Below are 23,008 nucleotides of genomic sequence, written 5' to 3' on the forward strand. Positions count from 1 at the left end.
TCTGCCCTTGAAAAACACCTGAAAGACCATTGCCAGTATACATGGCAATGTGTCTTTCTTGACAATTTTTCTCTGGTTTTAGGAATCACAGAAAGTTTATAGTCAGCCATCCTCCCTCCAAGAGTGACAACTTCACGGTCCCAGGTGGTTTTGAGAAGCAGGGCTGTCAGAAAGTCTTCCTAAAAACAAAGAGCAATTTGTAGCACAAAAACAATCAATGCTCTCCTGCAGAAAGGGAAATTTGAGTGGGGATTTTCTCTCTTACTCTACACAGTGCTACACATCATCTTTAGGATCTCCAGAACAAGCGAGTGCTCAGAATGAATCCCAGTTCAAAAGTGATGGAGTTTGTGCCTAGAGGTTGATATGGCAAATCTGCACCTGGGAGTGCTGGTGAGGCTTGGAGCCGTGTGCCAGCTGCTCTCCTGCTCTGCCACCCCGAGGGTTCCACCACCGAGGTGGCTGCTGGGCAGGGGACAGGGCTGGCCATGCCCCACAGGGTGTCTGGTGCTCGGGCTGCCTGCAGGTCCTGTGCTGGCAGCTCCTAATTAAACAGCACAGATCCATTCCTGCTCATCAGCCTGGTGGCCTTGAGCCCTTCTCCTGCCTCGGGCTGGAATTAAAGCTGCTGAGAGAGAACATAAGTTGCAGCTTGAAAACGGCAGATCAGCTGTACACTTACTGCCGTTAAAAGGCTTTCAATTGGTTTAGAATTGGAAAAGAAAAAAAATTACCACAAAAGACCCAGATACAGCTGTAAATAGCTGAATGCAAATTAGAGGGTGAAGCTGAACTCATCATGATGTTGCTTTAGGACTCTGCAATGCACACCCACAACACTGTCCCTTCGCAAGGGACATAGGCTGACTCTGCATAGTGGCCAAATTTTAAAGCACTGTCACATTAAAAAAACATGGCTTTGAAATACTGGATAGCTCTTGAATAATTCTAGGTCTGTTTATATAATGTAGAATCAAAGGATTTGAAGCCTTAAAACAAAATTGAACTGCAGAAATATTTGGATATTCTCCACTCGGATTAAAATCTGTGTTGTTAGTAATTATTAACATATGAGTAACCTGCTACATGACAGCAAATATATACTATACACATATTCTAAGTAAGTACATATGTGTATATATAGATGTATATTAGGTCTGTGAGCTACAGTGTCATTTTGTAAAGGAGTGATCCAGGGGTGACCCAGTTTTCTGCAGTTCCTAAATTTCACTCTACACTGAGAATATTTACATTTCAAATCCACCAAACAGTCATTGGATAAAAATCTATTAATAATTTTGTCACAAAAGTCAGAACCCAGACTGCCATTCTTCCAGGACGGCCTGAGCCCACCAGCCATGGTCCTTCTCTCCCAGGCCAGTGAAGCTCCTGCTGCTGCTGCTGCTGCTGGGGGCTGAGGTGGGACAGGGCAGGTGCTCGTGCCCAGAGGAACCCAAAGCCTGAGGGCAAGGGACAGCTCCAAAAAGGGGAGGTGTGACACAAAGGCATCTTGGGCAGGAATGAATAGTCCACTCGGGGTGTCTCCCACGTGGTACAAACAGTGGCCTCATGTGAGGGAGTGATGGACCAGTCCCCTTCCTCGGTCTATCAAAGGAGGGCTGTATCTTTCCCTGTGTTTTTCCCCAGTCTGCCTGGGGGATCAAAGCTTTTTGACTATTCTGTACTTTGTGAACCCTTACCTTAAATATCTTGTTACGAACTGGTTTAACACAGAAGACCAAAGGAAGCTAAGCCTCTGTGAATAAAATTGATTGGACTGAGAGAGGTTCAAAATACACCCAAAAATGTGATTAAAACCAAATGAGCTTAGATGTTGGTGTCAAAAATATTATATACTTTATTAATAGCAAAGAGGCAAAGAGAAAGAGAGAAAAAAGAGAGGAAGAAGAGAAAAAAGAAAGGAAGGAAAGGAAGGCTCCCCTCCATCTGGTTTTCTTGGTGGTGAGGGTCCCCTGCCACTGCCGTGCCACACCACAGAGTATAGAATACATTGGAGGCCCACGTGCCTCCCCTGGGGAGGGCAAGTTTGACACTGTCCCTTGCAACACAGTGGATCTATTGCCTCATCTCTGGTGCAGGGTCTGAAAACCCCTTTGGGGGGGGCTTTGATGGGCCTTGCCCCTCCCTCTGCTGTCCTTCATGTGGGTTCAGCTTTTTTCTGGGGTGAAGAGCCCCACAGCTGAGCTGTGCACAGCAGAGGATGGGCCGTGTCTCACCAGAGGCTTTTTCACCACACACCCAAGACCTCCCCTCCTCCCCTGCTTTGGTGTGAGGCTCTGTGCCAGCCTGGCAGCTGATAGCCCTGGAGCTGTGGTCTCCACCCCGAAGGTGCTAAGCTTGATCCCTCTGTGAACCTATTCTTTTCTCCCCAGACCTGAGTTTCCTTTCTTACCTCCATCAGTGAGCAGTTCAGGGCCTCAGTCAGAAGGCCTGTTCAGGTGTGGTGGGCTTCTTTGCAGCCTTTGTAATACAGTTTTGCTATAATAGGTATGAAGATGCCTACATGAAGATGTTAAATCCATAAATTATGAATTCAGTCTCTGACATATCTTCCAGCTGAAGAACAGACCAACTCACAGGGAACACAACCAAATGTCCATTGATTTGCTCTACCCACCTTTCATGGAAGGGTGGGAAGAGAAGGCAGAGCAGGGAACTCACAGCAGAAGGATCATGGAAGTCTGGAACAAGGTGCTGAAGTCACCGACTCTTTCTGCTGTCATGAAGAATCAGGAGAGGGAATCTCAGCCCCTCAGCATTTGAGGTCAGTGCTGGGGACCCACACACGTGGTAGCCATGAAACACAAAAACAGTCCCAGTTACAGTCCCAGTTCAGCATCATTAGCTGGACACTGGTGTCACAGGGACTGAACAATCCTCATATAAAATTTTCTTCTGAAACATTAACAAATATCTTTATCTGTATGAATTATGGAGTATTATTTTCTTTTTAATTGCATTGATTTACACTGAAAGCTTTAAACATCAGCCTAATAATTATCATAAACCAATTTGTCATCAGGAATACAATAAAGCATTATCTGAGCCAGTGCTTACAAGGAGGTGGTTCTCCTGCATCAGAGGACCTGGAAGGAAATAAGAAACTACACTTACAAATGCCAGAGTGTACACCCACGTTGCTGCAGCGAGGGGAAAAATTATGTGAATGATTGCCAATAAATGTGATGGTAGGAAAAACCCTTCAGAGCCAGCAGTAGTGTTTATTTATGGAGAAATGCCCAGAGGGTGGCCAGGGGCTGGCACCCACCCTCTCAGACCTGCCCTGGCTGGGTCAGGGGTCACCCTTCTGCCCTCACACCTTCTGCAGGGCTCTCCTGCAAGAGTGTTGAAGGGGATCTGTGTCCCAAATGCTGAAACCAGAGCTGAAACCAGGGAATGGCAAGTGTGTGGCCATGGTTTGTGTGATTGCTGGTGGCATTGCGACCTGCTGCCTTTCCACCCTGTCACTCACTCCCTCTTCCCTTGCTCACCGACTGCGATGACAGAGAGAACATCAGCAAATACCTTTTGTAAGGAAACTTCACACTACTCCAATCCCTTCTCTATTTAAAATCGGCACCCAAAAAAACCTGCCTAGAGGCATGGAAAATTTTGGACAAAGCAATTGCAGCCTCAGCCAGCTCCGAGACGCCCTGACAAAGGGAGAGCAACATGAGACACGTTCTAGGTAGAGCTGCTGGGCTCACTCCAGGGGGACAGGCTGGGGCTCCCCAAAGCCTGAAGCAGAGGTGGAAACGATGTGTGCTCTGAGCCCCCCAGATACCTGCGGGAGTGAGAAAGGGGCAGGAAAAGAGAGCTGTAACAGGGTTTGAACGTTTTGAACTCCTCTGACAGCCAGGTGCTGTAATGCACCTTATCTGTGTGAGATCTCGCAGCAGCGAGCGCTTCACAGCCCCATCCTGGAGCAGGCAGCACACGCTGCTCCGCTTGCTGCATCACCCCAGCTTTTACTACCACTGCAAAATTTCCACTCCACCACCAGTTTCAGCAGAATGGGCTTTATTTTGCACAGTGATCTTGAAATGTACACAGTGGTTTGTAGGGGCGGGATGGAAGCCCGACATGACTCAGGACAGTGAACTCAGGGAACCCACCAGGGACACAGAGTGCTCAGCATGGTGACAGGGACACCCCGAGAGTGACAGCCCCTGCCCTGCGTGCAGGGCTGAGATCTCACGGGGTGTTCCTTCTCCAGCAGGGAAACCCCTGCATTCCACAAATCCATTGATGCCTCAGGATTTTCATCTGATTTCCCTGATCCACGCAGCTGCCCCGGGTTGCCCAGCAGAAGGCTCTGGGACTGGGGCTGTGATGTGACGTGAGCTGGGTGGAAGCAGCAGCACAGGAACCTCTTCCATGGGGCTGGGGCCTCCTGCCTTCACCACAACATTCATTTCAGCCTCCAGCCTGTCATATAAAGCATCATCAAATAATTTATAGGAAGTGTCAGCTGCAGGCTACAGCCAAAAGGAAGGTTTATTTAAGACACCGTGTGGATTGTTATACAAGATCCTGATGGATTATTCCTATCTGAGAATTTACAGATACTGCAGGAGCATGGCCAACAATTTGGATTAGTTGAGATTAAACTCAGACTGGGTTGGTTTTCTTCCCTTAGGAAATCTCAGCCCTAGGTCTACAGATATTTTTTGAAGGCAAGATGTAGACAAAAACAACTTTTACACTTTCCAGCAGGCACCTGAAGTACTTTCCCATCAATCACCTTTGATATACAGAGGCAGAAGTGTGATCTACTTCATTAACAGCCCTCACACATATCTGGGTACATTTACATATTAATCAGACAGCTGAGCTGCTAATCTTTCTATCTTACATGCTTCTGTAACCATTAGTCAGAGCCAGGTGCTGTTAAATACTCCAGGTACCACCAAGTGCTCTAAAATCAAGATGAGTGTGGATGACAGGGAAAGGCTCAGATTTACAATGCTCCCATAGAGCCAAGCACTGTTAGCTCTGCCAGGGTAACATAAATACACATCTCTAACACCAGGAGCTTTAATCCACTGGGAGCACTGAGCGAGGTGAGGCATTCCCACTGCCAAGAGACTTCAGTGATTCCCGCAGAAATAAAGGCTAGTTCCAGTTCTGCCTTCTGCAGGCTCTTTGCTACTGTCTGAGCAGCACTGGGCACCTAGCACAAGACCCTGGGAACAAAGGAAGACAGAGAAGCCATCTCTCTCCACCCCTGATAGTCCATAGTCCAACCCTGCTTGTCTCTCAAGGGCAGCAGCTGCCCAGGGCTCAAGCAGGGCGGGAGAACGCAGCCCCAGTTCTTACCATAGAATCACAGACTTCAGACATCATCTTGTTCCAAACCCCTGCTATGGGCAGGGATGTGTTCCTTCAGACCAGGCTCCTCAGGGTCCCATCCAGCTGGAATGCTTCCAGGGATGGGGCAGCCACAGCTTCTCTGGGCAATCCATTCCAGGGCCTCACCACCCTCACGGGGAAGAAAGAATTAGTCTTTCACAAAGTTCAGATGGTTTGCTGGACAAAATTTGGTCCCTGGGTAAATCAGTCACAGCAGAAGTGGATGACGCGACGAGGGATGTGTGGGAACTGCTCTGAAGTCAGCATTTCCTGAGCTGGACTGACCCAGAACAGGACAGAGGGTGCAGTCAGTGGCTCCACAGCCAAGCTGCTGCTCACTGTGGTGCACCCAGCACCAGGCTCAGGTCCAGCACAGCAGCTGCTTTGTTTTCTGTTTAACCATTCATTTGCCATTCCGCATCCTCAGCTTCCCATCTCCCTCCCTCCAGCACCTCTCACCCAGCTCTCCACCTGGCTTGTGTAGTACCTGGCTTTGAGCTGCTGAATTAAATTCTCTCCATCCTCCAAGAGCAGACAACATTGTGAGGTTTAACCTTTGGGTGTGAGGTTTAACCTTTGTGTGCTCATTCCTTGTCACCACACACGTCACCACTGCCACAGGTGTCCAGTGTGAGCAGGGCTCAGGGAAGCCAGTGCCCAGTGGTCACACTGACAGCTGCAGACCACACAGAAACCACAAATACCTGTAATTGCCTTTGTCAAGGAAGTGATCTGTGGTACAGCTTCCTCCTTGCAGAACCATCACAGTTTACATTTCCTGGGCTTTAGTTAAATGAAAGAAAAACAATGTATGTGGCTTTAGTGATCACACAGGCTCTGCACAGCACTCCGATCTCCCCTGCTTTGGGCCTCCAAGGATTTTTTTACCACTTCCTCCAGATTAAAAGGATGGAAAGGCTAGCCAGATCCTGATTAAAGGCTTCATGCTTTTGCCATGGAACATCACCTGGGTTAGCTGCAGCTCTCAGCGCTCCCGGTGGCACCAAGCTGGCCTTGCTGCCTGGCCCCAGCAGACACTCAGCTGGCAGCACACTCCCTGCTGCTGCCCTGACACCCCAGCACCTCTCCCTCATATCCAAGCAGCCCCTCAGACCCCCACCAACAGCTCTGCACTGCCCTGCCACCCCCAGCCCAGGGCAGCAAGAAGGTGCTGAAGCACAGGGATGCTTTGGAGACCATGAGCCTCTACACAATCTGTTCTAGACCCATGACCAAGAAGTTTTGGCAGTGGATGTGGTTCTTAGAAGAGAGCCTGGATGCCCCACTGCTGCCATTAGAGCTCATCCCAGCAGCTGCTCCTATTCCCAAGAGATGCTCCTCTTCCTCACCCCATAGGAAAGGCGGATTTTGGAAACCACCAGCAATTCACGCTCTGTGTCTGGAGAGCCTGCACATGGCACTGGTGCTTTACAGCCAGTGGATCTCTCCTCCATTTTTAACTGCTGGTTATCATCTTTTATTGATTGGTCTCATCAAACTATTTTATTGATTGGAAATACTTCCAACCTCTGCAGTCTGGGCATAAATGTTAAAGAGGACATGAGGGGACACAGGCTTTACAATGGAGCCCTGGCTCAGCCTAGAGTCTGGCTGAACACTCACCCCTGGCCCAGTGGCCTTGCCTGACCCAGGCCAAAGCTGGGAGAAAGGAGCTGGGGCACAGTAACATCCATGTCTGTATTTCTACCTTCCAGACAGAGGCACAAGTACAGCAGCCCTGTTTGAGCTGAAATAAAGCCTTGGCCATGACTGACCCTGTGTAGGGGTGCTCAACGGAGAAGGAGGGGTCACAGCCACCACAGGCAGAGCAGGGCCACACACAGCCTGGGACACTTCCAGCAATCTGGGGGCATGGAGGTGGAAATAGGGTGAGGTTGCTCTCTAAATACCGCCCTGACATGTTATTGGAACCTCACATCCCACCCCCATCTCCTGGTCTCATCAGGAGGCAGATAGAAGCTTAGCATTCACACACCCTGCCTCAGTGCCCCCCAGTCACTTGCCTTGCTGGAGCATCCCTGTGAATGCCAAGAGTGACTCCACTCGGTCAGACATGGAGGGTTCAGGCTGGCCTCCTTCCTGGAATGCAGCCCAGTAATGCCTGCTTTGTCTGGCTCAAAACAGAGGGATATGCCCAGGGTGAGATGGGCACAGCTGGCTTTTGGGTCAGGATTATTTATTCATTATTACTTATTCATAATTTTTATATGAGTTTTACAGCTCAGTTCTGATTTCTGGCATTTGCCTCTTCTATGAGCATGTGAAACACCACAACAAATGCAGTGGAGCAAAACCTCCAGCCCCTGAAACACCAAACTGCTGCATGATGTTGGTGATGATTTACCACATTTGATTTACAATGATTTACCACATTTCCACAGGGCAGAGCATCTCTGTTCCTTGCAGAGCAGCAGCAGCAGCAGGCATTACCATAAGGAAAAGCTGGTTACACCAGATAGGAGGTGGTGGTGTGGGGATTGTCATTTCACACACGAACCATTAACAAATAAGTAAAAGAGGCTAGAGAAAGCATATCTCATAGAAAGCCCGAATTTCTCATGCTAGAATGTTTTACCTTTGCTGTGGTTTATTAGTTTGGTTTATGCAGTGGAAAGGACCTGTCTTAATTGAGCCATGCTTCAGCTGCTGCTTCATTCTAACAGCATATATTGGTATTTTCCTAAAAAAGCCCAAGGTCACATGAGCAAGACCCTGGGGATCTTCCAAGAGCAGTCAAGACAGGCAACAGAAGGCCCTTGGTCCTGCTGTTGTATAGGGTAACAATGCTTCCACCTGGATCCTACAGAGTGGATTTCGTGGCCTTTTCTACTCCTCAAGAAGAGATTCCCCCTTTCCTGCAGGAAAGCAAAGCTGAGTCTCCACTCTGACTGAGGACACCCTCATTTCCATTTCATTTCATCATCTCTTGGCAGCTGCAGGGAGCAGGGCCCTCCTCCACCTGCCTGAGCCCCAGATGTGCTCCAGGGGTAAGGAAAGGTCCAACCTGTGGGAAGGAAATAGAGTTGCTTTTAAATCACTGTTAAGTACAGTGACTTAATAGCTTCCAAAAGCTCCACTGCCCCCCAGCCCTCAAATTACATGTATTACATGAAATTTGCACTGGCCACTCCTGGGAAGGGTGGATGAAGCTCTTTTTTCCCTTTTATCAGAAAAGAACATACAGCCAGAAATACTGGCAAAGCCAGCTGTCCTTCAGACAGTGGATTCCACAGAAAAGTCACTCCCCAGCAGCGTGCAGCACTGATCTGCCTGTGTAAGTGGGGACTGTCACACGCCCTTCACAGAGCAGTGCTGGTATGGGACAAATCAATGCAATGCAGCAGTGAACAAAACTCATCTCAACACTCACATTTGCCAGTCTGGATTGAGCCTCTTGAAACCAATGGAATGATTTCCTTTGCTGTGGGTGTCTGTTACACTGATCCATGGGGCTTATGGGGCACCACTGAGTGGCCTTCCCCCTTGGGCTGCACAAAGGCCGCCCCGCATTTAGCAGCACCCAAGGGGTTTAAAAGACCAAACACTGGACGTTGTCTTCAGGGGCAGCAGCAGAGCTGCTTTCTTGTCCAGTCCCTCTATTCCACCTTTTTGATTTATTTACCACAGTTCTGCCAAATCTCCAGTTCACCAAACCACAACTTCATCCATGAGGGAAGCAGACACAGTGCTCCTCTTTCCCCTCCAGCATCCATCAGCATCTACAAGTGACCCAAAGCACAGAGGGAAGAGCCCTGTGTATGTCCTTGGTGGCTGTGCATGGCTGGACGGGCCCCGGGGCCGTGCAGGGTCTTGGCTCAAGGCAAATTGTAGAACCAGAGCATGGTTTGGGCTGGAGGCACCTTGAAGATCGTCAACTTCCAAACCCCTGCTATGGGCAGGGATGTCTTCCTTCAGACCAGGCTCCTCAGGGTCCCATCCAACTGGAATGTTTCCAGGGATGGGGCAGCCACAGCTTCTCTGGGCAATCCATTCCAGTGCCTCACCATCCTCACAGGGAAGAATTACTTCCTAATACCTCACCTAGACCCACCCTCTGACAAAGTAAGGCCATTGCCCCTTGTTCTATCACTGCATGCTCTTGTCAAAAGCCCCTCTCCAGCCAGAAGGTGCTATAAAGTCTCCCAGGAACCTTCTCTTCTCCAGGCTGAACAGTCCCACCTCTCAGTATCTCTCCATAGGGGAGGGGCTCCAGGCCTCTGAGCATCTCCCTTTGTATTTTTTTCATCTGGGTGTGGGACTTGCCTTCCTCTGTCCCCTTCTGTGAAAGGAGAGTAGGAAAGGGCTGAGCTGCAGCTCCCTTGGGAAAGCCAGGCTTGAGCAGGGGGGGGACAAATAAAGGGATTAAGAGAAGTTTAACTGTTTTTCTCTCCATCATACTTGCACTCCAAACATAAATTAAGTTAAAGACACTAACATTAGACTTCATTGCTTGCAAATACAGCATGGCAGCTTTGCAGTTCTGGGCAGAGGGCACTTCTTGCTCTCCTGTGCAAGCTTTGATGGCAGCTGATATTGCTCTGTGCCTAAAATATTTTAAATGGCTAAGCCACCCCAAATGTCTTGGCAGGGAACAAGTGTCTTGCAGATAGTTCACACTGCTATTTCTGGACTGTTCTATAAATATGCCTTTTGTCTGGAAACCACCCTCAGAGGCAGAGGCCAAACCTCTGCCCAGCACCTCACCTCTCCTCTTTGGAACTGGCCTCCTTTCTTCCCTAAGCAAAATTTCTTCTGGATTAAAAACTGTTTCTCCCCAGACACAGCTATTGAGGGAGCTGGGGGTGGGCAGGAGCCCACCCCTCCACCCAGTGCCTGCTGAGTGTGAGCAGCAAGGAGGTTTAGGTGCATTTCCTGGGGAGAGGGGCTCCTACTGCAGGGCTCCTTGGGGCAATTTCAGCACTTTCCCCAGTGCCAGCAAACGAAGTCCATTTCAGGGGACTACAGGACTGTCCCAGCAGTGCTGCCCTGTTGCTCTGGGGCCCCATCCAGGCTTCACTCACTAACCCCAACATGCTGAAAACCTCCTTGTCCCAGGGGCACCAAGCACAGCCATGGAGCATGTTCTGGAGCACCCCAGTGGGATCATCACTGGCTCAGCCGTGGGGCACCACCAACCCCACAACTGCAAAGTGCCAAAGTCTCACCTGGGACAGGGGAAAAGTTGTGTGTTCACTGCTTCCTTCCTCATCCAGACTGCCTCCTGCTGCCTCCTCCCTCTGAGACACAGGGATTTAGCACCAAGCAGCACCTCTTGCAGCACAGATTTACACAGCCCAAACCCTTATTTACACTTCAATTCTGTCACTGCTCGTGCACACACACAAATCACATTGCTTTCCCCAGACATTCTTGCTAGCAAGGCTGCACAGGTTTTCCCCCAGCACTGAACAGTGAAGTGCTGCCATACTGGTAGCTAGATATTAAAAATAAATAAATTGGGGAAAAACACAGCAGCCAGCAGCTCTGATTGAAGATTAACAGGTGTTGGGATTTACAAAGAGATAGTGCTTTAACTTAAGCACCTGAGTGACTGATCACATTTATAAGACTTCATCTGCTTTGTACTTGAATTAGATGATGCACATTTAAAAACCCATCCCCAGGTGAGTTCTGGGCCTTTTTGGAGATCTGGCATCAAAGCAGCAGGCAGACAGGAGTCACAGGCCAAGCAATGAAAGGTAATCACTCACTGAGTGCCATCGCTCATGCCTGGTGCTTTGAACACAGCTTGGAACAGAAATGCAAATATCTATTTTTCATTAGTGACCCAGCACAAACCACTTCAGTCTGACCACAGCAATGCAGAGTGAGCAGTTCATCAGAACAAACATTAACTCAGGTGCCTGAAAGGCTGCAGAACTGCAGAGCAAGAACAAAGCATTAAAAAAAAACAAAACCTTTTTTTTCTTTCCCCTGCCTGAACCATGAAGAAAAGTCACAAAACCTTTTCAGATTTCTGTCACAAGCCCAGAATACAGTGGGCTCCCTCTCCAGCCAGTAGGGTCCTATGCCAGGTGGGAGGATTCATATCCAGGCTCCAGGGCATGGAAAGCAGGACAGATGTCTGTGGGCTGGACAGACAGACACCCACAGGATGGAGGCCAGCCTGACAAAATGTGAATGTCAGATGATACCTGGTGGGACTGATCTGCTCATCCCCACCACTTCCTGTGCCCTGGGGACAGCACCCTCGAGCTGACCCCACTTGAAGACTTTCTTCCACCACCTTGCAGCCATTTACTCAAGACAGACCTAAATCTTTTTCCCTGCCTCCCACAGGGAGGGTGGGAAATGTTGCAAGGCAGCTGAGTGGTGTTCCCAGAGGAGGGCCATGGAGCTGGGGAAGGGTTTGGAGCACAAGTCCAAAGGGAAGCAGCTGTGGGACTCAGCCTGGAAAAAAGGAGTCTTGGGGAACCTTCTCACTCTCCAGAAGTGCCTGAATGGAGGGGGTAGCCAGGTGGCAGTTGGGCTCTTCTGCCAGGTAACAAGTGACAGGATGAAAGGAAATGACCTCCTGTTGTGCCCAGGGAGCTTTAGGTTGGATAGTTGTGAGTATTTCTCTGCCTAAAGGGTTGTCAAGCATTGAACAGCAAGCATTGTCAAGCTCAGGGCAGTGGTGGAGTCCCCATTCCTGGAGGGATTTAAAAGTTTTTGGTTGTTGTTTTTTTGTGGTTTTTTTTTGTTTGTTTGTTTGTTTGTTGTTTTTGTTGTTTTTTTTTTTGTTGTTGTTGTTTTTTGGTTTTTTTGGTTTTTTTTTTTTTTTTAGTGCTAGGACTTACCTTAGTGGTGGCCTTGGCAGTGCTGTCTTACTGGTTGGACTTCATGGTCTGTGTTGGTTTTGCTGGGCCTCGTTTTTGGTAGGGGGCAGGGCCACAGAGGTGGCTTCTGTGAGGAGCTGCTGGAAGCTTCCACCGTGTCTGACTGAGCTGATCTCTGCTGGCTCTGAACATGGACATGCTGCTGGCCAAGGCTGGCTTAGAGAGGTTGGTGTGATTACACATTTGGGAAAATCAAAACAAATTGGGCACATGCAGTTCTTTTCTAGCCAGGGAAGAGAAGGAGGTGAGAACAAGTGAGGGAAACACCCTGGAGACACCAAGGTCAGGGATGAGGGGCAGGAGGTGCTCCAGGGGCCAGAGCTGAGATTCCTCTGCAGGCCCTGGGGAGACCATGGTGGAGCAGCTGAGCCCCCACAGCCCCTGGGGATCCAGGGGGGATGCAGAGATCCACCCAGAGCCCCTGGGGATCCAGGGGGGATGCAGAGATCCACCCACAGCCCCTGGGGATCCAGGGGGGATGCAGAGATCCACCCAGAGCCCCTGGGGATCCAGGGGGGATGCAGAGATCCACCCACAGCCCCTGGGGATCCAGGGGGAATCCACCCACAGCCCCTGGGGAGGTGCCCAGGCCAGAGCAGTGGGTGCCTGCAGGAGGCTGTGACCCGGTGGGAGACCCGGTGCAGAGAGAGGGCCCTGCTTGCAGGCTGGAGCAGCCTGTCCTTGGAGGACAGCAGCCCGTGGAAGGAGGGACCCATGGCACTGCAGTTTTGGCAGGATTGCTGCTCGAAAGATCTGGAGCCACACTGGAGAAGTTCATGGAGAACTGTCTCCTGTGGGAGGGACCCCAAGGTCTCACAGGGCAAGGACTCCTCCCCAGAGCAGCAGAAGAAAACCTTGGGTGACAAACTGACCAAACCCCCACGCCCTGTCTCCTTGTGCTGTCGGTGGGAAGGAGGGAGGGGTTGGGAGAAGAAAAGGTGTTTTAAGGGCTTATTTTACTTTTATCCTCCTCTGAGTCTGTTAGTAATAAATTCACTTTTTACCTCTAAGCTGAGCCTGTTTTGCCCTTGGAGTGTTTTTCTCCCAGTCTTTGTATCAACTTATGAACCCTTACTTACTTTTTTTTTTTTTTCCCCTCTCCTCTGCCCAGCTGTGGCGGGGGAGGGCAAGTCAGTGGCTGTTGCTGATGCCTGGTGTTTGGCCAGTGTCAAACCACAACGTGGTCTTATCGAGATCTTTCCCAGCCTAAATAATTCTATGGCTTGATGTTCCCTGGGCACACAGGGAGCAGGTCCAGCACTCATGGCCCCTCACCCAGCAGGGGCAGGCCCCTGGGAACACAGCCCAGCAGGGGTAGAGCTGGAGGCTGTCAGGGACAGAAAACACTATTGTGCCCAACTAGGAGAGACTTGACCTAGGGACTGGAGGTGTTTGACTAAATCAGTTTTTAAGTTATTCACTTACTTCTTTAAAGGAAGGGCACTGCTGCCCTGCGCACTGGAAATCCACAAGCTCTTGTTTCACCCAGGTCTCAGCTCTTGCCCATACTGACTGGTTGTGGGATTGGAGCCATCTGCAACCATTGCCCCATCCCAGTGCCCAGGGACTCCCTGGAGACCTCCCTGGAATGGCTCTGTGAGCACAGGGACTCACAGTGGCCATGCTCACTTGCAGGAGGGGCTGTACCCATAGATCCTGCAACAGCAGCAAACCACTTTCCAGGAGGGAGAAGGGCTGAGTGTTCCTCTGTGGGATCACACAGAGCTGGGGGCTGGGAGCCTGGAGAGGAGCCAGAGCCCAGCACAGGCCTTGGAGCTGCTTTTCTCTCACCCACTGGGGTTTGAACCAAGACCTACAAGAAGCAAGTCAGGGCCTCTCGTTCATGATGCACACATGATTTTGTAATGAATGAGATTCAAAAAGCTGCAAGAGACCAATGGTGAGGAGCATTAGAGCCCCACTGCCAGGGGAAGCTGTCCTGCCACAGGGGCCCATTCTGTGCAGGAAGGAGCTGCCTTTCCTGCCTCACCTACCTGAACAAGGCTGCTGCCAACTCAGCATCACCGAGCAGGTCAATGCAGAGCTCTCTGCCTTCTGTGGCTTCCCAACTTCCTTTCCATTTTAGTGACTTCAGAATTTCCACCCAACACTTAAGTTTCCTTCAAAGCCCAGGCTTTTAGAGCAGCACCAGCAGTTTCCTCCTCAATCACATCTCTCACTTACTGGCAGGTCCATTTTCCTTAATGGCTTCTTTTCCCAGGACGTCCGTGGGTCCACCTAACCAACAAATAACCAGCTTGACTGGTATTAACAAATTTCCCTGTTTTCCCCTTTCTTACAGTATTTTTAAATTTCCTAACCTATATCTCATTTGACTCCCATTCCTCTTATCCCCTCTCAGTCTGTCCCCCAAAACTCAATTACGAGAGACACTGCAGCTTAGTGCACCTGCACAGACCAGCCCACAGCTCACCCCACAATGTCACAGCTCCTCTCACACTGGGTTTTCAGGTGGATGCCCTGTACAACCCACAGCTCTCCTCAGCCTCATTTATGGATGGAAGACAAACAGAGCTCCGCCGTGTGGCAGAGAAACAGCAGAAAGTCCAAAGGCTCCTAAATGAAGCAAGCCAATTGGTACTGTCCATCTTCCCTCAAGCCATTCCCTGCCCGTCTGTGCCAAGGTTGTGCAGCTCTGGAACATCCCTGCCTCTGAGCTAGGTGGGCTCCCAGCAGTTGGGAAGGCAGTGAGAGGACTGTAGCATCTCCTCCTGTCTATGGAGAGCACTCAGTACCACTGTGTGATGCTGTTTGTAGGGCTGTGCCCTACAATTGTGAAATTCCAACTTCTGTGTCCAGCTGTGCTACTCAGATACATGCAGAAACTTTTCAAGTGGAATTCTGATTTTACTTTGCACATGAACTTTTACAAGTTGCAGACGGTGGTCTTTTGTGATAGAATAAAGGAAATCATAGCAAATGCAATTTAGATGGGAGGCTCCATGTGGCCTCCAACATGTTGCAGGGAATCACAGACTTCACCACTGTTGAAAGGTACTGTAATGATTTGAGGAAATCTGTTCAATGGCTGGGACACCAACCTGGCACTGGAGAAGATGTGTGTACATCAGACACCTTGGCCATTGCCACAGCTCAGCCTTCTGTTGAGCAGTCACAGTGAGAGAGGATCAGGTTTTTGCTAGAACTCCACTGGGGAGTGAACTGAGCACCTGCTGAGCCAGTACCCAACCCTCTCCCACACGAGTCTCTGGATGTTCACATGCACACTTCCCATCCAGAAACAGCTGTGACACAGCACAACACAAGACGTATGGCCCCACCAACAGCCCAGGAAAGTGTTACAGAAGTTCAGACCCCCATCCCTCCATCTCTGCTGCACCCAGAGCACTGTAGAACCTTTACTGTGCTGCTGTGGGGAACAGCCCTGCTCAACACAAAGAATTTGATGTCATGGGGTGTTGAGAACTCACCTCTGCAAAGCACTTCAACATGAGCCCCTCCAAAGGGGGGACAATGTCCTGCACAGTTTCAAGGAGGGCAATAAGGAGCAGTTTAAAACCCTCCCAGCCGAGGCTCTCCTGGGCTTGTTTCCCTGCTGATGGAAGGCACCCATTCCCATGCTGCCACTCCCAATGCATCTCCAGTAAACTGCTGGCTCTGCTCCAGGGCTCCCCAGCCCAGCGAGGTGAGAGCCCTGGAAACACAGAGCCCCCAGCTCTGTGCCCTCCATGGCCATAATGCTCTGCACAGCGGCACTGAAGAGATGCAATAAAATGGATCCAGGTACATGAAGTGCAAAAGGGAAGCAAAGAAAACCAAGTCATCCAAGGTGTTGTGGTCATTTCCTCAAGAAAGAAGAAAGTTTTGCTCCTATTTCCTCTAGCATTTATTTTATCACTCAAACAATGCCTCAGTGATGGAAAGAAGAACCTGCGAAGTTTTAGTTTGGCTTAAAACAAATCCCTCTACAGAGCCAAGGAGACTTCAACTATCATAGAGAGGGTGGAGACAGAAACATTCATTATTTAATGGAAAGCATATCATGTTTGATAGATCCTAAATTCCTTTTTAAATGACACTGATTAGTCCTAATTGGTGCAGGAGTTGGCATTACCTCAACCCTGACATCCACTCAGAAGCAGAATATTTAATCAAAGTCTAGTTGAAAACTACTCAAATTTTAAATAAAAATTGTGGGATTCTGTTTCTTTTCCTATGCCAAAAATATATTTGACAATTGTGCAAATGTTGAATGAGTCAAGAAATTGGAACAATTTGAGAAGAAATGTTTAAGGAAGGCAGTAAAAAGTCAAGGACAGCACTCTGGTCAGGCTGCCAATTTCATACCCAAGGCTGCAAAGAAGTGATGAAGTTAATGGCTATGAATGAAATGATATAGCTGTATATCTTCTATCATCAGCTGCCTGGCAGTAGACCTGTAGTTTCCCACACTACTGCTTTTATGCTTTACTGGTATCCACAGGGTCTGTGGCTCCAAAGGCCAAGGTGGGTGCTCCCAGACACCACTGCCAGATGTCTGTCCTACAGCTAGGTCTGGCAGCCACAAAAGGGGAGAAATAATCAATATTTCCCAGACTGAAAACCTCTGTCACTGTGAGAAATCCATTCAGAAGACAGCCTAAAAGAAAATGTGGGGAAAATATGTAAAGTTGAATGACTGGCTTCTGTGGAACTGCTATCCTAAGACATATTAGCAGAGAACACAATCCAATTTTTTTGCTGATGATTCAGAGAGAACATCTTCCTAAGGCCCCAGCTAGAGACCACTACCATGTGGTAAGGACGTCCCATTTTAATTTTTATCTTGAGAGGGGCCCTACAGGAGAACCAGAGAGCAGCCCCTGGGATGGAAATGGAACAACCAGCTTACACAGCATTCATCCCCACTGATCCATAATGAAGTGTGGATTTGAAACAAGCCCAGATAGTTCCCCAGAGACATCACAGTGAGAATATGGAATTTATACTGTAATTGGATCTCTTAAGGGAGCCCTTCTGGTGGCCACGTATCCCCAGAACACCAGGGAGACAACCCTGCTGTTGCAGGGGTCACTTCAGCTGTGCAAGCATACGTCTCTCAGGCTACTGCAGGACCCACATGGGGAGATAAAAGAGAATCTGTGCAGCATAAAGCACCACAACATCCACCCAAAACATCTGTTTTGGGTGCTGGTATAAATTTAGCTACATCTACACTGCACTTAGGCCTGAACAAAAAGTATTCTCTCTTCCCCAAATTTCTGGCACGTGAAGAATGTTGAAGCCTTCTCCAGGGAGCCCAGCATCACTCACCTGGCCCCTCTCCAGGGAGAGGTACAGCCATCCTCACTACAGCAACATTCCAGCACTTAAAACCTATTTTCCATTACACATCTAAACCAGAGCATCTGTAAAGCACATCCTGACCCTACTGAAAAGTACAATCTGCTCTCAAATTTCTCAGCCACTGAAACCATGCAAAAATCTCATGGTTTATTTTTCTACTCTGTCAAGTCCTTAATTTCAGAGGCTCCTGTAATTTAATATTTTTCTTCTATATTAATATTTTTGTAAGAAAGAGAACTCAGCCCGTTTTGATAAATTAATTCCTGCTGACTCCTGAACTACTTCCATTTTGTTCATTAATGCAGAGGTAAACCCTCACCCTCTGCAGAGGGGAGGCTGGAGTACCCTGCAGAGCTGCTCTCAGGCAGGAACAGCATTCAACACTTCAAACTGCAAAGAGGCTCCAGGGACAGACAGACACCTGTGCACCCACAGCCCTTCCCAGTGTCCTGCCACTGGGCCCCAGTGACACAGGGGAGATGAAGTCCCCAGACCCAGTTGACAAAACACAGTGGAGAATTAATCCTCAGCCCTGCTCTCACCACAACACCTCTGAAAGTATTCTTTAAGAAGGTTGCTTTCTTCATCACTATTATTCTTCTCTATGAAAGTCTTGTTAACCAAGTTCCTCTTCACCCTGCTGTGGTTTCTCTGCTCTGAAAAAAGGATTTTTCTGTTACCGCAAAGTAACAAAAACGGTTCTGCTTATTTGTATGTTCTTGTAGAGATTTAGTTTGTGAAGATCTGCAGGAACAAAGTGATAAAGGAATAAAAAGAGAGGGAGGCGGGGATGAATCCCCAGCCCCTAAGAGAGCTTATCCCAGGGGGAAGACAGCTGTGAACCAGGCATGGCAGCAACATTCCCATCAGGACCTCAGGTGAATCCAGCCCCAAGAAGGCTGGGAGAGAGCAGGGACCAGGCTGTGCCAGCTGGACACAGGGCAGCCCCCAGCACTGGGGGTCTGGCTCCTTCTGGCTGGGGCAAGTGAGGGAGACAGGAATTGTGGCACAGGGTGCTCCACTGGGTCAGGCACAGAACCCCTTTCCCATCTCAGGACTCTACAATCTCACTAAAAATTATGTCTGGTTTGGATACAGTAACAAACATTTTGTTGCTTTTACAACATTTTGGATGTCATAAAAAATTACCTGCAACTTTTCCTCAATCTGGTTGCAATTTCTTCTCCTAGTTGGAGACTAGGAGCTGTCATAAAAGTCTCAAGTTGTCTGCCAATATGAAGGTTATCTTCACTCAGTAATCTGTTAGTTGTCAAGAACTATACTGAAACAGCATTAAAAAGCCTTGGTTGTCCAAAAATGGTATCTATTAAGAAAATACAACAGGGACCAAAGATAACTAGAAAAACTCCATGTATTTTGGAACAGTGACAGAAAAAAATACCTGAATCTCCACCAAAGATAGTAGCAACAGAAATAAAAATAACAGAAGGAACACTCAATGTCTGAACAAATCAAAGAGGCCAAATTCAATTAATAAGTTACCAGAAATTATCTACCCAGAGCTGACTGTCATACAAAGCCAGGGAACTCTCTCCCTAAATGCTATGGTACTAGAATGAAAACAGAATTAATTCTTTGACTTTGCAAAGGCTCCAAGGTATCACTTATAAAATATACTGATTTGAGCTGCCTGTGCTACTAACTTGAGCTTTACATTGTTTAATTGCCAGACTTGTCCTCTGGAAGCAGAGTTCTTTATAATCAGCTGTACCACGAACATCAGTTTATTTAATAATGTGTACCTGAGCCAAGATCTGGTTTGTTCAGTCCAAATTCCTGTAACATGCACCCTCCTTCCTTAAAACTGTGTGGGAAAAGTCCCTCATCACAAGAACCACTATTCTGAAATTCAGAAAATAATCATCCCACTGAATGTTACACAGGTGAAGGAGGGTCCCCACTCCTCTTCCCCACCAATTCTGACAGGGATTAGGGGTGTGCTGATGCATCAGATCTGTACTTTTATTCCTAGACCACAATGCCTTGAAAGCCTTGACCCAAAATCAAGTTGGTTTATTTCTAACATTTTCCTGAAAAAAATTAATTATCTCACTCTGCAGGCAGGTGAGACATGATTGCATTTCCTGGCTCAGGCTGACCACACTGAGCAATTGAAAATTAAATTGGGGGAGTCATAAGGTGGCTGACCCAGGGTTACAGTACTGGGAAGGTTGCTGACAGCTGGGTGATAATAGGAATGATAATTAATAATAATTCGGTGGTAATAGGAATGATAATAATAATTAACTGCCATTTCAGAGAAGATGGGCACCCCACATGTCTGATACCATGCAGGAGGAAGAGCCTAAGGAGGAACCACACAGTGGCCAGGCTGTCAGCCAGGGCTCAACTGGTCAAAGCATCTTTGCTCTCCAGATGTGAGTTATGCCAGTGTGAACGAGACCTGGAGCTGTCATCTGTGTGAATGCTTGTGGTTGCTACAACACCAGTCCTTATCCACCCACAAGACTCACCCTGCCAAGTCCCCACAGTTTTGATTATACATCACTGGCTGCTGTGGTTTGGCTCCATGGACCATTCCACACATGATTCATTTCTCACAAATGAATGAGATTAACAGCAAATTGAATTCAAAGAAATTTGGCTTTCCTTGTGAGTAGGGACTAAGAAAAAACTAAAAGACATACATATATTTTGAACTTTACTAATGGATCAAGTCGCCTTCATTGAACACTGTTAACTACAGAAACAGCATGTGGAGAGACAATGCTTCTAAACTGTCTAAATCCACAAAATCTGTAGCTCTGTCACAATCTGAGACAAATCAGTAGTATGCCAGTACAAACACAAACAGCCTATTTCTCTTTGGCTAACTCAACACAATTCCCAGGAAAAGCCAACACAAATAGCTGATATTGCATCACTGGCAGTCTCTCTGCTCTACAGGGCACCCTTTCTTTCTGTCAGATCTACAAATCCGACCCAAGTGAGTTTTAACTATGCAGTTAAAAGTCAGTCTGAAGAATATGAAGCCTTGCAAGGTTAAAAAAATAAATAAAAGAGAGAATTTGTAATGAAAGCAGCTTTAAATAGAACATGTGCTTCTTTTACTTCACAGCACTTCAACAAGCTGCTTTCACCACATACAAGGTATTGATATGAGCAAGAATAAAAGGGTCCCTAACAAGGAAAACGACCGATAGTCCAAATCCATAGATTTCTCCAGTTACAAACATTTACACAATAAGCCCTTAAAGTGTAACACCATCAGTCCCTCAAACAGGATGGAACTGACAAGATACTGTTTTCACTGACAATGCCACTTCCCTAATCCACGCTAGGTTTCACAGAGCACTTTGATTCTTGTCTGTAATGGAAGAATTCAGTTTAAAAAAAACACCCCAAGAAATCTGCTTTTCAAGATTCAGAAGATTATAAACTGGCAACAGAAATAATGGAAAGACAGTTTTTGTCAGTTGATATGTAAGAACAGCTGTGTAAAAGACAGCTCAAGTGTTTTAAGATGAACAATACAAAGAGCAGTCTAAATATAAGACACGTCACATCTTTAAGTGCTTTTGTGCATGATATGAAAAACAAGTGGATGTGGTTTGCTTTTTTGCTTTTGGTGGAGTGCAGCAGTTTGAAAAGAAGAAAACAGAATTTAAGCCTGTGAGAAGAGTGTGTTAAATAATAAGAGATGGGTGCGTATGTCGCTCAAGAACTGTGGTTTAACTGTTTTCACAAAGCAGCAGCCAATTGCAAGGCTTCCCCGGTGGCAATATGGCCTGGGAAGCAGGTGTCATGTGGAGCTCCTGGCCAGGATACAGGGGCTGCAGCTCTCCAGCATGGAAACCCCAGTGCTGGGCAGCTCGGGATCAGAGTGGTGCTGAAACCCCGAGCCAACCCAGCCCTCCCACGAGCTGCAGGAACCACAGCACAGTGCTCTCACCAACATCCCACAGCCAGGCCCTACAGATGGTACAGGGGATTTAGGGACAAAAGCTGAAGGGCAAAGGTACTGAATGAGCAGTCTAGAGAAGGGCTAGATGAGCACAAAGAGACCATCCCTGCTAAATTTCTGAGAGATCATTCGAGCTCTACCCACAGCCCACCAGACTGGGAACAAGCTGCTGCTCTGTGCCCTGATCTCTCACCTGCCATTATCCACCTCAACAAACAGGAAACTGTCTGCAAGCTCATTAATCCATTTTCCCAAGCCTTGTTGTATTACACCAATGCTTTCATGAAGTAACTACCAACTTCACATCTCTCCTTCCTATTTTGAGATGTTCTAGGCCTCCAGAGATTTTATTATTTTTATATTTTATTTTATTAGGTTGTTTTAAATAGCTTTTCTGAAAGTGCAGAATTCAAGCTGTTATCAGCTGAACATAACTTTCACTTTTAAAGCTGGTAGCTGCAGCTTTTTCTTTGACAAAAACAGCTAATATACACAAAACATGATGACTCTTCCTCTTATTTTCCAATCAAAAAACTGCTGAGAAAAGCTCAGCAGAAATTACACAGTCGGGTTTGGGAAGCATGATGACATTACGGAACTGTATACATTCTCTGAAGGATAGGGACATTTTCTGTCAGCCAGCCATCCAACCACTTTTACATGTTTTGGATCATTTTTCTGGGCACAATTATAGCTTCTTACCACTGCACTGCCACTATGATTTACATCCATAAAACCTGGCAGTAGCTACAAAAAAAACCACAACAAAAAGCAGCAACTGAATCTCTAGCTGGAAGGCACCATTTGCAACAGCTGTAACAACATCTAACTGGTAAAAACTTTAAAGAAATATGAAAATTGAGATTTCATCAAAGAAATAGATTCAAGAACGGTCAGCAACATGAAGAAGGGACACAGGAGAGAACAAGAGCTGAGGAAAATGACAGGCACAATTCACACGGAATTGTTACTTTTAAAACAGATTATTATAGAACAGTATTGTCCTGCATTACCTTGTTTTCTGAGTATGTGTCATCATCCACCTCCATCAAAAATATGATCCCTTTTGGATGCCAACAAATACATATGAAATTAAACAATCTCAGGACAAGAAATTACATAGGATTATGAAAAACGAGGGAATGGCATAAACTCCATTTCAGTATCACAAATTAGTCTAAGAATATTAAATTAAAGCAGTTAAGTAGGAATGAAAATATTTTTAAAGAATCAACTTTGTGTTTTATCAAAAGAATTCTGAAGCACAAATTCACAATTTTGACAAATGCTTCAAAGAATGAACAAGTCCTTGATATTAATCAGGCTATAATAAAAAACCAGTGTATCTATAGGTAAAAAAGTAGGAAAGCGTTGTTGTGAATCAAAGCAGCTCAAAAAATCCAGTATGTGTAGGAAGTTAATTGTATTGCTGTCCTGAAATCCCACACAAGGACAAGTGTATGGGTAAATTAGGGGGGAAATAGAAGGGCAGATTTTAAAG

General features: G+C 47.4%; 1 long non-coding RNA gene across 2 annotated transcripts; it reads right to left on the minus strand.

Moving 5' to 3' along the window:
* Window positions 1-1,874: 1,874 nt before the first annotated feature.
* Window positions 1,875-5,911, minus strand: LOC128795250 (uncharacterized). 2 transcript variants are annotated; one of them, XR_008433453.1, is made up of 4 exons: window positions 5,341-5,825; window positions 3,079-3,107; window positions 2,639-2,737; window positions 1,875-2,520 (listed from the first exon to the last, which is right to left on the minus strand). It is a non-coding gene; the product is annotated as an uncharacterized LOC128795250 (long non-coding RNA). The 2 variants fall into 2 exon arrangements; XR_008433454.1 differs by lacking the exons at window positions 1,875-2,520; window positions 2,639-2,737; window positions 3,079-3,107 and adding exons at window positions 4,046-4,449; window positions 5,861-5,911 and having other exon boundaries at window positions 5,341-5,503.
* Between the last annotated feature and the right edge of the window lie 17,097 nt (window positions 5,912-23,008).

This window comes from Vidua chalybeata, chromosome 14 (genome assembly GCF_026979565.1).
Source record: "Vidua chalybeata isolate OUT-0048 chromosome 14, bVidCha1 merged haplotype, whole genome shotgun sequence".
NCBI lineage: Eukaryota > Metazoa > Chordata > Aves > Passeriformes > Viduidae > Vidua > Vidua chalybeata.